At 41.4% G+C, this 17,970-nt stretch overlaps 1 protein-coding gene across 10 annotated transcripts in view; it reads right to left on the bottom strand.

Annotated features, from left to right (window-relative positions):
• The window catches only part of VPS54 (VPS54 subunit of GARP complex), a 189,939-nt gene extending 174,859 nt beyond the window's left edge, over positions 1-15,080 (bottom strand). For 2 of the 10 annotated variants that reach the window (XR_009248588.1, XM_058683940.1), the window contains exons 1-2: positions 9,579-15,080; positions 8,863-8,997 (exon numbers count right to left, since the gene is read on the bottom strand). The gene's annotated coding sequence lies outside the window, so the exon portion shown is untranslated. Of the gene's footprint in view, positions 1-1,890; positions 5,168-8,862; positions 9,001-9,578 lie in introns of those variants that run through there. The other 8 variants (XM_058683932.1, XM_058683933.1, XM_058683935.1 and 5 more) reach the window with 8 other exon arrangements.
• Between the last annotated feature and the right edge of the window lie 2,890 nt (positions 15,081-17,970).

The raw sequence follows: 17,970 nt of genomic DNA, 5'->3' as shown, positions 1-17,970 counted from the left end.
ATATTTTCCATTATTATTTGCCTTTTTTTTGAAGTCAAGTGCACTGTATCATAGTCCAGTTAGATGACAGAAATCATACAATAACTTAACAGGGAAAGTTTAATATAAATTATATCAACTAAAAATGGGATTAACTACCAGGGAGTAAAGAAAAGTAAAGAATATAGTAATAGTGGGTATGGGAGCCACTGCTGCTTCTAGGGCAATGTTAATTTTTTTTTTCATTATTCCTCCCCTGAGGAGATTTTTTTAGACCATTTTTTCCTTTGTACCTCCCCCCATTAAATTTCACTACTGCAGATACACTGTATATGTTTTTATGTTCTGTGGCCCTTAGGAGGGCCACACACACCATTGTAATACCTGACATTATTTCACACCAACCCCCCAGCACCACTTATCAGGCCCCTCCCACAGAAGATGCCTGCTTCAGGGCTAAGGCTGCATACCTAAGGAAGGAACACATTGGGAAGAGCCCTTTCTCCCGCAAGACTGGGATGCTGACCTCACTGGAGAGGGTATAGCGCTCACCTACTCGATGTTAGAGAGGTTCACCTAGGTGTTAGAAGTTGGATTGGGAAGCAAGAAATCACCTACTAGGGTGCCTGTGAGACCTGCTGGGGGGCTGGACGCAGCTGGAATTCTGGCATCCATGGCTGCCATGCACTGCAGGAGAAGGAAAACCATGCCAGAACAAGGAAGAAAAGCACTTTCCCCCTGCAGTGGCCCTCCAATGCTCTTTACTGACATAGCATCATGCCAGCTACAAAGGAGAAATGTTTACAGGGTTCAGCTGCAGCATCACAAAGTAGGGCAGTGAAAGATGGATTTGGGGCCGAGAAGAAATAGTTAACTAGAACATGTATCAAAAGAAATTCTTTTTTAAAAAAACTTTCATTCTGGGGCGCCTGGGTGGCGCAGTCGGTTAAAGCGTCCGACTTCAGCCAGGTCACGATCTCGCGGTCCATGAGTTCAAGCCCCGCGTCAGGCTCTGGGCTGATGGCTCGGAGCCTGGAGCCTGTTTCCGATTCTGTGTCTCCCTCTCTCTCTGCCCCTCCCCCGTTCATGCTCTGTCTCTCTCTGTCCCAAAAATAAATAAAAAAAAAACGTTGAAAAAAAAAAAATTAAAAAAACTTTCATTTATTAAGTAATCTCTACCTCCAAACTGGGCTCAAACTCGCGACCTCAAGGTCAAGAGTCATATGCTGTACCAACCAAGCCAGCCAGGTGCCCCCAAAAGAATTTCTTTTAGGTTAAGTGTTCTAATTAAGTTCTGGCTAATTAAAGTTTTATGATGCCAGGGTTTTACTATGTGGAGGTATATACACATCAAAACCACTCAGGAATTTGTAAAAATGCAGGGCATATCATCCGTAAAGCAACTTATTAATATTATACATTGTCGTTTACATGTGAATTTGTGCTTTTGACCCACAATCAGTGGGATTTACACTTTATTTTCTTCAGAATAAAAATGAATGTCTGATGTGTCTATTATCTTTCTCCAAATAATTCAGCCATGGGATATTGATCTGCTGACATCAGTCTTGTCTTTTTGACAATAATATTTCTTAGGGTAATTCAATGAACGTTTTGACTTAAATCTGTTGCGAGGTTGGCAAATACATCAATTCATCAGGACCAGATTATTCTTAAGTGAAAAGATGAAATTGAGTTTCTGAATCACAAAACTAAGGTCTAAACCTCAGAGCAGAGGTACAAATCATTGTAACAAGGAAGCCTGGCCTAGCCATTTAGACGTCGCTACTTGCAGCCAAAAGATAGCAAAGATAGCTAATCAACATCTTTGACCTTGTTTGAAATTTGCCCCAGTGCTAACTGCCTGTGTAAGCCTATAGCTGAATATCCTTTGGATGTCTCAAGTCATACCTCTAGTTTGAATTTCAGTGTGAAATGGCTTGCTGAACTGGGGCATGTGAATCAAGCTCTCTGGAATGCAGTTTCAAGACCTATAAAGTAAAACAGTTGGTAAAGATTATGTGAGTGGTACGTTGAATAAGCACAATTCTCTAACCTAACCAAAATGCAACCTTATTTATTTTTGTCCCCACTGTTACTTTACATGTATATAAAGTCAGGTGGTAGTTGAAAGGTAGAGTGAGGTCATCTTTCTCTGCTCTAGGATGAAAATTCTGGTAGGCTCTTAGATTTCTGGTCACTCTGATGTCATGGACTATCAACTTCAGTTATATACACAGTCTCCATGCAGAAATTAGATAAATCTAAGATGTTAATCAAAACTGATTTTAAAGACACATCCTTTCCTCTCCATGGCAGCTTCACTCTGAAAGTTTGCAGTGGGAAAGGGGAGAGATGTTGGATGGCTCTTTTTCAGAACCTCTTGTCAAGTGAATGGAAACATCATTATGCTGGATATCTTCCATTTGCTCCCGAGACCCACTCTCTACCTTCCTCTCTGCTCAGGGAGGCTGGCCTGTATGAATATTCCCTTTCCCTTTAGCTTCCAGTTGGGTTTGGCCAATGGGGAACCCTGGCAGAAGACCAGAGGAAGGGAGAAGAGAAAGGTCAAAGTGTTCATCCATAGGGCTCAACCCAATGGGTTTACCTCTAGTTGGCTGCATCAAGGTCATTGTTCCTCTTACTGTGGTCTGTTACAAATAACTCTCCCTTTCCAAGTTCTGAAAATCACTCTCTTAGGGCCAAAGGCTGTCAATCGCTCTGCAGATTCTAACGTCCACTTCCTAGACTATCCCTTTGATTTTCATTATACCCCAGCAGTCCTTTGTAAGTAGTCTCTTTGAAAAGAAACTCTTTGTCAAATTATCCTAATTTAAGTGTGCCATCTGTTTCCTGCTGGGACCCTAACTGGAAAAAAATCCATCAAAATTCACATTGCATAGCAACACCCAAAGTCTAAAAAACCCATTTTCTCACATTAACTCACATCATAAAACTCACTCTTAAATAACTTGCCCCACAATATTATCATCCAGAGTAGTTCAACAACTACGATACTGCATTGGGTCCATTCTATGTTCAGAAAAGCCAGACTTGGTGCTTCTAGTCTCCTCCCATGCCTGTCTTCCTATTTCTTTTAGACTCTCTTACTGGTAATCTCTCCCAGGGAAAGGAACATGGATCTAATTAGTGTCAATAACTTCATGAATCAGTCTACTGTATTTCCAGGAATATATATATTTTGAAAGAGAACTCCAGGATAAAAACAGAAGCCCTACAGGTAGAAATTTCAGACTCTGTAACATTAGGGTGGGAGAAGGATGTTTGACTTCATCTACTCTGACCAAGATGAGACCTAATTTTCTTCTGTCTTTGTTCTAACACATGTCAACTAGAGCAGAATTTTGAAGTCCCTGCTTCAGGTTCTTTGCAGCTGTTCAAGACGTTCCAGTATATCAGTTTTTCAAAATTCGCAGCATATATCAAGGAGAGCCTAGTTTTCAGTTTTGCAAGTACAAAGAATACCTAAAGATTGTTGGTAATTGTTTCATAGTGTGCCAGAAAAATCATTCATGTTGCCTCTCTTTCTACATCTTGCCTCTGATCAGCCCAGCCTCTTCAGCCATACTTAAAATGAAAGAAATCAAGTAAACAACTTTTAGCAATCAGGGGACCCTAAAATAGCAGGCAGCCCACAGCAGGTTAAGCACACACTAACACACATGCAATCATTCGAATTTTGTACCTGGCAAATAAGGCTGACAATTTATACTTTGATCTGACTTGATTATTTGGAAAAGCTGCGTTTCTGTGGCATAAATATAGATGCCAGTTCTGTCTTGCAGCCAAGTTTCTCACTAGAAAGCCACATTAATCTTATGATTCCCTTGCAAAGAAACTAATAGAATTGGATGATTTCTTCTAGTTTTCTTGTTTCTCTTTTAAGTTTATTTGTTTATTTTGAGAGGGAGAGATAGAGCAGGACAGGGGCAGAGAGGGAGGGAGAGAGAGAATCCCAAGTAGGCTCTGCACTGTCAGTGCAGAGCCTGATGCGAGGCTCAAACCCACGAATCGCGAGATCATGACCTGATCCTAAGTCAGATGCTTAACCGACTGAGCCACCCGGGTGCCCCTGGATGATTTCTTCCAAATGGTAAACTAATAAAAGGTATCTACTAGTGCTTGTGGAGTTGAAGTATTGTCTACCTTCTTTTCCCATCTGATTGAAATTAGTTGGTTTCAGTCCACAAATATTTACTGAGTGTTCACTATGTGCCAGGCACTATTTATTGAGCAAAATAACAGTGCTAAAGAAGGCAAACTAAGTCCCTGTCCATGGTGGTTGCATTCCAAGTGAGGGGGAGATAGATAATAAACGTACAATTTCCACACTAAGTGCCGTGAAGAAGATAAAATAGGGTAATATGACAGATGGGACCTGAGCTGTGATATAGTTACTTGGTGACATCTAGGTTGAGACCTAAAGGCTGAGAAGGGGGCAGCAGTGGGGCCATCTAGGGAGAAGATCTGCTAGCAAATAAATAGTGAGTGCAAAGGATCTGGGGTAGAAATGAACCTGGTGTGTTTGAGGGCAGAGAGATGGACAGTGTGGCTGGAGCAGAGTAAGAGGGACGGCTTGGAAAGGTATGAGGAGATGGGGCTGAAGAGGGAGGCACGGCCGGGTCAAAGACTGAAGGGAAACTACTGGAGGATTTAAAGCAGGGAAGGTGGCAAGTGACATAAGCTAATTTATAGTTTAAAAAGATAAGTCTGCTGCTTTGTGGAGAATGGACTGTGTAGGAGGTCAAACATAGAAGTGGGCAGACAAGGGCAGGGAGGAGACACTGGCAGATGCTGGCAGCTTGGCCTAGGCTTTCAGCAAAGAGGACATGCTGGCCCATACAGTGTTCTTGTGAAAATTAGAAAGTCTCCCCTTCCCTTTATTGGCCCTGAATATCAGGTGGATGAAATGTGGGGTGTGGAGAAGAGAGGAGCCCCGATGATTCAGGTTTGCCCATGCATAACTGGGCAGACAGTGGTGGAATCAGTAGTTCAGTTTTGGTCACGTCCACTCACAGGACCCTGAAGTGGGTGTACTCATTTCACAAAATGCAAACTTAGTAGCATTGACCACACTGACGTTGGTCTCACTTCGACCAGCACCGGAAACCTTGCGCTGATGTAATGGAAATAGCGTTTGTGAGATATCCAACCAATGTATGTTGGCTTCCCAGTAAACCCTTGTCCCCATGACTTCCCCACCCATTGAGTCAATGGCATGCATTGAGTCACAGGGAGAGAAAAAAAAAAAAAAAAACAACAGCCAAGAATGGATAACTCATCATTTAGCTTTGAGTTTCAAAGTAGGATTTTAAAAAAAATTTGTACTAAGACAATAGTTTGAAATCAAGTGCTTTTGATTCGCAAAAGCCAGACTGTGTTGAAAGAAAGAAATATATAATTGCATAACCAATGAGAGCTTGGAGGAGTGCCCCTGAACAGATCATAGATAGTTCCAGGAAGAACACAGGATATGATGTCAGAGATATTTTCCCATGAGAAGAAAATCAAATTTAAGCAGCAGGCAGGAAGTTGGATGATTCAGAGGGTAGAAGCACAGTATTGCCCAGGCGAGTGGGGGTCCTCAAGCAGAAGAGTATGTACCCTGCTTTCCATTTGGAACGTGGCCAACTGCACAGAAGTGAAAATGCTATGGTTAAGCAACAAAAGGCCTTGAGACAGTGCTTCCAGGTCCTAGTGGCCTGTTGTGTTTTCTGTAGGAAAGAGTGACGAAGGCTAACAGGATGAATGGGCTTGAGGAGGCCTGGCTTTAGACCAAGAAGGTACAAGCGTCTTTACCCCTGAGGGCTGTGGCGGGGACTGTGGCTGTGAATAGCTAGAATCAATGTAGGCTTAAAGCCTGGAGAGAAAAACTTCCTCACCAAAGGAAGACAGGAAGGCCTGGATACTGGCAGACAGACTCCCTGCACCTTTCCTGCGGCCTCCATTCTACCTGGGGAGGGGAAAAGAGAACCCTCAGATGAAGCACAAACCCTGAAAGACTGAGTGGTTTTCCAAGGGAGGGCTGTTTTAAACATAAAGAAACTGAGATATCCTTAACTGGCAACAGCAAGTGCTTTCCACCTATACCAGGAATGGGGGCTTTTCAGCAAGAAGTCATTATAGACAATAAAGTGTTTTGTTTTGTTGGTGTATCTGATTTTTAGTGCATACATTTCAAGATTGCTACATTAGGAAAGTTTGTATCTTTACTGAAGAAGCAAACTCAGCTTGATATACCTCAGCCTATAATGGGTAGATGGGGGAAAAAGGAAAGAAGGCAGAGGTTGACTGTCAACATCGGTTGCCTCCAGGAAAGGTAACTGGGGGACAGAGAAGGGAGAAAGACACATTTTTTACTGTAGACCTTTTATACCTTTTGCATTTTTACAAGGCATAAGCACTGACTTTCAAAAAATAAATTAAAGTGGGATAAAGTGAAGTTTCTGAAATGAAAATAAATGCAGGGGAGCCTGACTGGCTCAGTTGGAAGAGCATGCGACTCTTGATCTCTGGGTTGTGAGTTAGAGCCCTGTGTTGAGTGCAGAGATTACTTTAAAAAATTTTTTTTTTAAGTTTATTTATTTATTTCAAGAGAGACAGAGAGAGTGAACGGGGAGGGGCAGAGAGGGAGAGAGATATCTCCAGCAAGCTCCACACTGTCAGCACAGAGCCCGACATGGGGCTCAAACACACAAACCCCAAGACCATGACCCAAGCCGAAACCAAGAGTTAGACCCTTAACAGACCGAGTCACCCAGGCGCCCTGAGATTACTTAAATATAAACTTAAAAAAAATGCAGATGCACAGAATCTGACAGTGAATGCTTGACAATTAACATTTAATATTTTTTGTCTCTCCAGGAATCTTCTCTGTTCACTTGCACTGCTGTTGGTTTTGTAAGCTGTCCACCTTACCTCTCCAGCTAGCCTATGCCATCTTTGCTTTGTACCCCACACACACACCATACATCCTGTAGGTAGGCCATCACTAATAAAGGGGAACACAATCCTACTGACCCAGTCTTGCCTGTCATCCTGGAATGAGGCATGGAAAGGGTTGAGGAGGGGTATTTGCCCCATTCTGGACATTTCTACCCCTTTGGCATCAAAGAGCAATGGAGAAATGATGCAAAGAACTTGGGCTCTGGAGTCAAACTCTCCAGGAATTAGCTCTGCCAGCTTTGGTTTCTTGGGTAAGTCTCGATTTTCTTCTTCCATACAGTGGAGTTAATGCAAACCTCATTGGGCTATCCTAACACAGTGCTAGAACCGTTCTGATTACTCCCAAACCCCAGTCCAAGAGAACAGAGGCTCATTTTTGAAAAATCTTGCATCTAACTAGACTCTGCATACCTCTTCTCCCCATTTTTCTTGGTTTTTACCCAAAACATAGACCCCTCCATTCATCTGTCATATCCCTTCCTCTCATTTACATCCTTCCTGTACTTTTACTCCCTTGACCCAATCTTCCTCTGCTTCTCTCTCTTATTAATGTTTTAATTTGCAAGTAACGGGCACCTTAAGTCTAACTGGTTTAAACATTAAGGGCGTTTATTGGCTCAAGTACCCGAAAATTCATCAGTACCTCAAAATTCAGGGGACTTGGGGTTGGTTGCAGTTCAGTTCCCAAGGACTCTATTTCCTTCTTTCTCTTCCACCACCCTTGGCATCAGCTTCATTCTGGGACTGGGTCCCCTACTGGTTATAGGCAGAATGTTAGCAGCAATTGGGCCCACATACCTCCTCATTATGTCCCTTTGGGGGAGGGTGGGGGGACTGAAAGGGAGTAAGTCTCTAACTGTCAAATAACAATCCTGACTTTGTATTAATTGGAACAGCATGAGCCAATCGTGGTGACAATGTATGTGAATTGTCATGTGCCAATTCAGTTAGCTCTAGATTATACTAAACTGTCCATCCCTGAGCCAATCACAGTGGCAAGGGAGCTGGGATCTCCATGATTAATTTAGACCAGTAGTTCTCAACTATGAACAGTATTGGAAATGTTATGTTTGGAAATGTTACGACTAGGGGTGCCACTGACTTCCTACCCCCATTCTATTGTACCTACCTTGATAAACCCTATTAGTATCTCCTATGGTCTGGGCTCAAGCTTTTAATTTAAAATATAAACTGGGCACAGAGCCATCCATAATAAAGACTATTTGCCATTGGGATGCCTGGGTGGCTCAGTTGGTTAAGCATCCAACTTTGGCTCAGGTCACGATCTTGGAGTTTGTGAGTTTGAGCCCTGTGTCAGGCTCTGCTCTGACAGTACAGAGCCTGCTTGGGATTCTCTCTCTCTCTCTCTCTCTCTCTCTCTCTCTGTCTCTCTTTTCCTGACCCTCTCCCACTGGCACTCTCTCTGTGTCTCAAAATAAATAAATAAACTTAAAAAAACAGGTTAAAAAAACACAAAAAAGACTACTTGCCAGCATTCCTTGCACTAGATGTTCCATGTTCTATGGTCAATGGATTTAAGTATTAATAGCACATGGTCTTCTCCTGATCCTTCCTTCCTTCTGCTGAATAGAATGCAAACAAAAATGATGGGGTTGGGGAAATTGCTAGACCAGGATGTGGAAGACAAATCGTGAGGACAGTAAACAAGGAGCTAGAAAGACTCTTGATTCTTGACACCTTGGCCCTATTCTAATTGGAGTTTACGTAAAAGAGCAATCAACCTTTTTCACATTTACTGTTATTTGGACTTTTCTTGCAACCAAATATAACTAATAAAGCAAAGTTGGATCATTGTAACTTCCTCCCCATACCAATACTGGGGGCTCTAAATGCTGGTGGTCAAATTACATGACTAAGCAGATCACCGCCTATATCTAGTACATTCTCCAACCTCACCTGGGCCCTCAGTGCTGCTTAGCGGTGTCTCCAATTCTTTCCAGTAGCCACTTCAAACCTCCTTCATGCTCCTCGAACTTTTCTCTCTTCCTTCTTCCGTTTCCCTTTCAATTGCTTGAAATGAATAGTTGACCTCTGCTTATTTCAGAGAGAAAATACAAAAAACCATTAGATAGGAACTTCCCCCCTCAATCCTCCCCCTCCAAGATTACTCATATCTATGCCCATTGCCCCCCCGCCCTTTCCTCTAGTTACAATGAAATTAGCTTCTGAAGGCTAATTCCTCCCCTGTGCTAGGGATCCAACCTCTTCCATCCCACTCAGGAACTACCCTCTCTCCATCATCTTCCTCCCCTATTCCACTGGCTCCTTCCTTTCAGTTTTCAAGTACCTCAAGTAGTTCTCATCTGCAAAATAAACATACAAAAACTTTCCTTCAACCTTACATCCCTGTCCAGTTTTCTCATCTTCCCTCTGTCTTCCCCCTCTACTCCCTTCCTTTTACATCTCTCCTTTCTCTCTCCCTTCCCAACTCCTTCCCTCCTTAGCCAAACTACTTGACTTTAATAGGTCTCCACTTCTTCACCCCTCAGGATCTTCTCAAACCTCCAGGGCATGGTTTCTGCTCCCACCACTCCATGAAAATGCTGTTTTCAAGGTCACCAACACCTTCCTTATGGCCAAATCCAATGGCTATTTCTCAGTCCCCTACTTACTTTGCTCCTTAGTAATGTGACTCTGTGGATACTTCTCCTTAATGCATTCTCTTTCCTTCCATATCGTTCATTTCTTCTGGCTTTGTCTTTTTTCCTTCTGACATCTCTTTCTCAGTCTTTGTTATGTGTTTCCTTAATTTTACCCTACCCCTTAAAGGTTAATCTTTCTGTCCAGGTCATAGCTTCCTAGGAAGTTTCATTCACTTATAGGACTCAGGCTGATGATCCCCAAATCTTCATTACTATCTCCAAGGTGGATCTCATTTTGGGGCTTCAGAGTCCTGCATTCAACAACCAACAGAATAGCATCATGGATCTCTTATAGGGATCTCAAACTACATTCATCCCCCATCCCTAAACCTGCTCTTCTGTTATTCCAATATGGTAAATGAACAACCATCCATCTTGTTGCCCAAGACAGTCATGGGTCCTCTTTAATCAATCATAAAGTCTTGCCAAGTTTACTCTTAAACATGTTTCAGATCCATCCACTTCTCTCCATTCTCACAGCTACTTCCCTCACGCAGTTCCTCACCATCTCTCACATCAGCTATTCTAAAACTTTCACTCTGCCTCCAGTCTTGTACACCCATTCTCCACGGTATGGCTGAGTGATGTTTCAAAAGTGCAGATCTGATCTTGGCATTCCCTGATTCCCAGTGGCCATTAGGATAAAGTCCAACACCTCGGTTTTTCTTATAAAAGCTGTCTGATATGGCTCCAGCCTGTGTCTTTGGCCTCTTCTCTTGCTGTTCCCCTCCTTTTATTTTCCACTCAGCCCACATTCAACTTCAATTCCTCAAAATATCTGCTACTCTGTATTGGTGCTGAGCCTCTGCACAAGCAGAGCTGTTCCCTCTGCTGGGAATCCTACTCCTGCTGCCCTAACCTGCCACTCTCCCTCATCCTTGACTACCCTTCCCTCCTTTCAGGTCCCTGATTGATATCACTTTCATCTAGAGAGTCTTCTTTGACCTCCCAAGTTTGGTTCAGTGCTCCTCCTATGTGCTGCTCTCTACCAATCACAAAGACTGACAGCTTTATTTCTGTCATGGCACTTACACATCATATTGTAATTGCTTATTTACCCATTTCCTTTTACTAGATTTTCAACATTGTGAGGGTAAGGACCATGTCTTTTCACTTATCTTTGTATCCCAGTGTTTCTCACTTACTAGATAGTCAATGTATTTTTAGTGAATACATGAACCCAAAGTAGGCATTTGGTATTCAATACATGTTTCCCTTTCCCAGTGGCTAAACACATCTGACTAGTCAGGCAATTAAGAGATATTCAATGAAACAATTCTCATGGTGAGTGAAAAGAAAGAATCTCTCTTTTCAGACATTATTTAATGTTTTTTTCCTTAATCACTAAAGTTTAACAAATCTCTTTAAATTGTGATGCTTATGCAGAGAAAAAGATCAAATTAAGATCTGCTCTTGCTTTCCAATTAAGTTGTCAACAGGCTTCCTTCTCTGAGGCTTCCCCAGGAATCCCACAGGACGAGGAGAGAGAAAAGGTGTATCAGAACTGTCAGCAAAGATCCTTATTACTTTCCTACTCTGTTCAGGAGTGGAGTTCCTCTCTCCTATCTTGTGACCTCAAGGTTGCTGGAAAATTAAAAATAGCTCTTTATCATTCATGAAGGATGAAGGGTCCACTTCTGTTCAAATATTCAAAGAATATTTAACTGAATGCTGACTATATGCAAGGCATCCTCTTATTTGTCACAATCTCCGGTTTTATGAGGGATCAAACTTTTTTCTCCTGTGAGTATTTTACTTTCTTATAGACCTCCTTTCAAGAGGGAGCCCCTTATTCTATTACCAAAGGCCCCCTAGCCTTTAAGAAGGCGTCTGACTTTGGCTCGGGTCATGATCTCGCGGTTGGTGAGTTTGAGCCCCACATTGGGCTCTGTGCTGATAGCTCGGAGCCTGGACCCTGCTTCAGATTCTGTGTCTCCCTTTCTCTGCTCCTCCCCCACTCATGCTCTGTCACTCTCTCTCTCTCTGTCAAAAATAAATAAACTTAAAAAAAAAAAAAAGAAGCAGAATGAAGTCAGAGAAATAGTTTCAGTCTAGGTCATCCAAGTCCAAGCCACATTAAGACTTAAGACACTAAAAAGAATTTCGCCCTGAGCTGTTTTTGTAATCATATTGATCATGATGCATTACACTACTTATACTCTGATTCAGTTATTCCCGATGGCCCCTAACTTAAAATGGTCTGACTTAACATTTTGATTTTATGATAGGTCGAAAGCGACACACATTCAGTAGAAACTGTATTTTAAATTTTAAGTTTGGATCTTTTCCCAGGCTAGCGATAGGCAGTTCGATCCTCTCTCGCGATGCCGGGTAGCGGCATCAAGCCACAGTTCCTACCTCGTCAGCCATGCGATCAGGAGGGTAAACCGCCGATACACTTACAGTCACTCTGTACCCATACAACCATCTGTTTTTCACGTTCAGTACAGTATTCAATAAATTATGTGATATTGGATACTTTATTATACAATAGGCTTTGTTAGATGATTCTGCCCAACTGTAGACTAATGTAAGTGTTCTGAGCACATTTAAGGTAGTCTAGGCTAAGCTATGATGTTCATCAGGCTAGGTGTATTAAATGCATTTCCAACTTAAAATGGGTTTATTGGAATGCAACTCCATTGTAAGTCGAGGAAGATCTGTATATATTAGCCCCGATACAAGTTTGCTGGTCATAAAATGGCTTTTCTCCATGAGAAGATATTTGGTCCAGAAAGGGATCAAATTTTAGAATTATTAATAAGCCAAATCCACTATCTCCAATTCATTTAGAGAACTGATCTCCTGGAATTCCCGGAAAACATGGCATTCATTACCTCATTGGCATCCAGATCAGTTGAGTTGGCTTAGACACGATACCACAAAACAAAAAATAAATGCTGGCATTTTAGAAATGCTGTGTTAGCTGGAAATAAGCCATGCAAATTGAAGCAAATGAAGGAGGGTCTTAAAAGTCACTGTGTTTTTGCCAGCCAGGAAGTTGATGTCAGTGCATAAGATTCCATTTTGTTTCATCATACCTAGTTCTCCAAATAAAGACTTCTATCACCTTTCCACATAAGGAGAAACTGTAAAAAAAAGCAAAGTCACTAACTAGATTTCCTGGAAGTGTTCTCACTCGTTGCCATGTAAATCATCTCTAGCGGATGCTGGGTCCTGGTGGTTACAGGTGTACTTGTGAATCAGACCAAGGGTATTTATTTCGGAATCCAGAAGGTTAACTGGTAGCTCATCAAAGTGTCAGCTGTTATGAACAATGATAATGGTATATTATCACTATAAAGTTAATGTAATATTCTCAGAGTAAAAATTCAAACTACTACATGTTGTATCAATTCTTTCATTCGTGTCTCTCCCATTTTGTAGTATATTTCACGGGTAAGCAGGCTTAATCCATCATAATGAAGAAATACATAAAAAGGTTAAGATCCACTATTCAAATTCCCAGCATAATAAGCCCATGCAGATCGAAAACATGTTCACACTGTTGTCACAAATCAACATAGAACTAAACTCTGATACAGGCTCATAGGGGTGGCTTCTTGGAACCTGTTAGGGGATTTCTCAAGTTGCATCACTGCCCTGAACTCTGCCCCTCAAACCAGACCCTTTCAGAAGCATTTCGGCTATGAATAACTTAGAACATCCTTTTCATCAGCCACTGATTAAAAAAAAAAACAACAACACAAAAACACTTAAACTGAAGATAATTTTATAACTTCTTTAAGATTCTTTGGTTTTGTTACATTCCGAAGAGGCTTCTGAGCTCTCCAAATGAAGAGGCCATACATCTACTAATCTGGGGCCATCTGCTCTGACAAGTCTAATTCCACACAAAGGACCAGCACCAAAGTCCTATGGGACTAAGGCGAGGTAGAATGAGTAGTAGTTTATTGATGCCAAAGAGTTGGATTATCTTATTCCCATGGGTTAGCAGGTAATGAGATTCCTAACTGCAATAGAGCAAAGGAGTTAAACATAAAAGCATGTTACAAAATTACAGGAAATTCAGTATAATTGGATCCTCTCCAAAGGGGGACTTCTTATCTCAGTATTTTCGAACTCCCCTCACTGAGTCTCTGGTTTATTTACAGTGAATAACTGCTCATTGTTACCTGCTCTGATAAAAAAAAACATCTAAGGACTAGTATCCGAGGCCAGACTGGATTAAGGTTTGGACTCAAGCCTTGTCTGAAGAATTCCTTGTGTTTGTGAAATTCCACCCAGATATTTTCAATGGTCTTTTTGTATTTCTAAAGGAATTAAAACACTTTGGTAAATAAATATGGCCATATTTGAAGTCAGTAGTAATAATGAAACCATGAAAGCACTTTTAAACAAACTCTGGGTTGTAAACTCTCAAACTTTTAAACTCCAATAGCACATGCCAAAGTGGTAAACGTTCTTTTAGTGCTTCTCTGCAAAAGGCCACGTCTCCAGAGCAGTATCTTTGACTTTCATAACATCACATCACGGCTTCATTTCATAGTTCTATTCGTTACTTCTGTGACTGGATACCAACACCTCGTTCAGGGATTCCTGCTGTCACTGAGTTCTGAGTAAAATCAACATTTGCCCTCATGCAGTGTGGCTAATATAGAAATTACACTATCGAATGTGTTAGAATTTACACACTCAGGTGAACACTGGTTCTTTGAAAAAGTCACCTTGAGAAGCTATATTCTAAAATTGGAAGCGGCTGTTTGGGGTGTGTGTGTGTGTGAGAGAGAGAGAGAGAGAGAGAGAGACAGAGAGACAGAGAGAGAGACAGAGAGCTCTAAGAAACTGCCAATCTTTTGATGTTATGATTCCTTCCTATAATTTCCACACCTGGATGTATGGATAATTATGGTTTGCGGGGGGGGGGGGCACAACAAATTCTGTCATCCCCTATCCTTTTCTTAAAAATTCTTTTAAAGAGATGGTGAGTAGGGGAGGGGCAGAGAGAGAGAATCCCAAGTGGGCTCTGCACTGACAGCACAGACCCCTATGTGGGGCTTGATCCCACAAACTGTAAAATCATGAGCTGAGCTGAGACCAAGAGCCAGATGCTTAACCGACTGGGCACCCAGGCACTCCTGTCATTCCCTACCTATCCCCAATCCCTGTTTACACTCAACTTTGGAAGTAATTACTTTAGGGATCCTAACATGTTACCAAGACCCACAGTGGGAAATTCCTCCCGCTATACCTCTGCACGTGCACCTGAGCCCAGCCCAGCCCAGCCCAGCTTTGGGAACTCTTACCTACTGTAGACCTTGGATAGTCATTTTGTGGGAAATTCCTTCTTTATTCCTTGTACAGCTAGCCCAATTCAACTACTGTCTCTCCACGTAGGGATCTGTCCCTCCTGAGTCAGGCTTTGGACAACTTTATGGACACTTAGGGTTTGGGTTGCTATTATTATTCGATTATATCATGGATAAAAAAAAGATCTTGAGTTGCCTGGCAATATAGTAATTTTAACATTTTTTTTTTAATTTTTTTTTTAACGTTTATTTATTTTTGAGACAGAGAGAGACAGAGCATGAATGGGGGAGGGTCAGAGAGAGAGGGAGACACAGAATCGGAAGCAGGCTCCAGGCTCTGAGCTGTCAGCACAGAGCCCGATGCGGGGCTCGAACTCACGGACCGTGAGATCATAACCTGAGCCGAAGTCAGACGCTTAACCGACCAAGCCACCCAGGCGCCCCGATAGTAATTTTAACACTTTAATGAAACATTACAATCACCATTTCAAATAACTCCTTTTCCAAAGGTCATGTGACAAGCCAATTGAAAGCGAGGAGTATCTGAATGTGTTGCATTCTTGCAGAGGTGTGGTATGCAAAACAATTGTGCTTACTTCACAATACACAGAAAAGGTAAAATAAGAGCCTGGTCATTTGAGTGAACACTCATGTTGGCTGAATGATTCAAGTAGAGTACTAAGGGGCTATTAGTGAAAGTACTGCACAAGGCTTTGGTTTTCACTTCCTATTCTTGTGTTTCATTTACAAAGCAGGCAGCCTTTTAGTTGAAAGATTTCTGAAACACACTATCCTCTAAAATTGGGAATCACTGTTTATATCACAACAAGAGTTGATGTTTTTGACTCTATTGGCACCTTTAATTTAAAAATAAAAACAGGGGCGCCTGGGTGGCTCAGTCAGTTAAGCGTCCGACTTCGGCTCAGGTCACGATCTCGCGGTCCGTGAGTTCGAGCCCCGCGTCGGGCTCTGGGCTGACGGCTCAGAGCCTGGAGCCTGCTTCCGATTCTGTGTCTCCCTCTCTCTCTGCCCCTCCCCCATTCATGCTCTGTCTCTCTCTGTCTCAAAAATAAATAAACGTTAAAAAAAAATTTAAAAATAAAAACAAAGTGCAACATAGTTGTCTCTGCTTCAACAAACAAAACTCGGGAATTTAACCAAATCTTGGTGACTCAAGTTCCTGTGTTAGGATGGACATAGGAAACAGAAGTTCTAGTACCAGATTTATCAGTCGGTAGCCACTTTGTCTGATTAGGCTTTGGTTTCTCAACTGTAACTTGATTGCCAAGATCTCTTCTAGTTTCATATTCTATATTTTTATTAACTGCTACACAGTAATAAGATACAGTAGAACTTCAGGAAATTCCAAGGCAGACAGACTTTAGTTTTCCCTTTCAATCTTGGATTGCTTTTTGTGCCTTTTGGACCGATGATAGGCTTTCAAGTCTGGATGACATGCTTTGAGGCTATGGTCGATATTCCTTCTCTTTTCTCCAGGAGAATCTTTTTTTGTTCTCTTCTGGCATCATCTATGGGCTTCTTCTTGTTGCCAAGTCACCTACTTATTGTCACTTTTGGCAATGTCTCCATGTCTTCCATTTTTATCTTTTCAGCCAATAATGACACATTTTCTGATCAAATAGCTTCGCAAACTTCATTCTTTTGACTGCTTTTGTTAATGCTCCTACTTACAGAGTGTTTTGGTAGCTTAACGGTTCAGAGTTCTAACAGTTTCCTATAATTACCTAAGAAATAGTTTCTGATGGGCCATGACAGCTCATCCGCTCGGGAACGAATTCCTTCAGTGTGTTAACGTGGGGAAGCAGGAGACAGGACACCAAAAGCACAGGCAACAAAAGCAAAAATCAACAAGTGGGACTCAAAAGCTTTTGCACAGCAAAGTAAACAACAAAACGAAAAGACAACCTGTGGAATAAGAGAGTTTATTTGCAAACCATATCCGATAAGGACTTAATTTCCAAAATATATAAGAAACTCTTAGAACTCAATAGTAAAAAACCCTAGTAACTCAATTAAAAAATGGGCTAAGGACTCGAATATCTAGTTCTTTGAAGATATACAAATGGCCAACAAGTATATGAAAAATGCTCAATGTCACTAATCATCAGGGAATGCAAATCAAAACCACAATGAGATGTCATTTCACATGTCAGGTTGACTATTTTCAAAATACAAAAGACAACGAAGTGTTGGCAAGGATGTAGAGCAATTGGAACCCTTGCACAGTACTGGTGGGAATGCAAAATGGTGCAGCCCCTACGAAAACAAAAAAAAATTTTTTTTTAATTCCTCAAGAAATTAAAAATATAACTACCATATTATCCAGCCATCCCATTCATTTCTGGGTAGTTACCGAAGAGAATTGAAATGAGGGTCTTGAACAAATAATTAGCACTCTCGTGTCCACTGTGGCACTATCCCCTCGGAGCCAAGGCATGGAAACAATCCAAATGCCCAACAGGTGAATTAATAAAGAAAAAATAGTATATACATACTCTGGAATACAATTCAGCCTTAAAAAAGGAAATTTTGCAATAGGCAATATGGATGAACCTCGAGGACATTATGTTGTTAAGTGGAACAAGCCAGACACAAAAAGACAAATACTTCATGAATCCACCTATATGAAGTAATGTTACTACATCCTGGATGTGAATTTTTCTGGTTGCAGGACTAGAAATGATCATGAGTTTCTGCATCAGTGAATTTGTTGCTACCTTCCAGGCAGCGGCATGCATCTTATAACTAATCATGTTTAACCTGCGAACACCTTTGTGCTAAATTGATTTGTGGCTCACATTTAGCAAGTTTATAGGTCTTCATTAAATCTATTCATGCCACTTCTGGTTCTATCTTCTTTTGTTATAATACCAAACCTTTTTTGTTGTTATTCTTTTAAAAATTTTTGATGTTTAATCTTCTTAGTTACAATTTTGGTTTGCTACCTTAAATCATTTTTTAAAAACTGTGCAAGACATAGACTTCAGATCCCACTCAGTGAAAAAGGGGGAGGGAGCAAATATGGTAGTTGCATACACAGGTATGGAGCAAGACTTCCAAGGTTCAAATTC

This window comes from Neofelis nebulosa, chromosome 9 (assembly GCF_028018385.1).
Source record: "Neofelis nebulosa isolate mNeoNeb1 chromosome 9, mNeoNeb1.pri, whole genome shotgun sequence".
NCBI lineage: Eukaryota > Metazoa > Chordata > Mammalia > Carnivora > Felidae > Neofelis > Neofelis nebulosa.
Note: the sequence above shows the minus strand (reverse complement) of the source record. Positions and strands in the feature narration are given on the sequence as shown.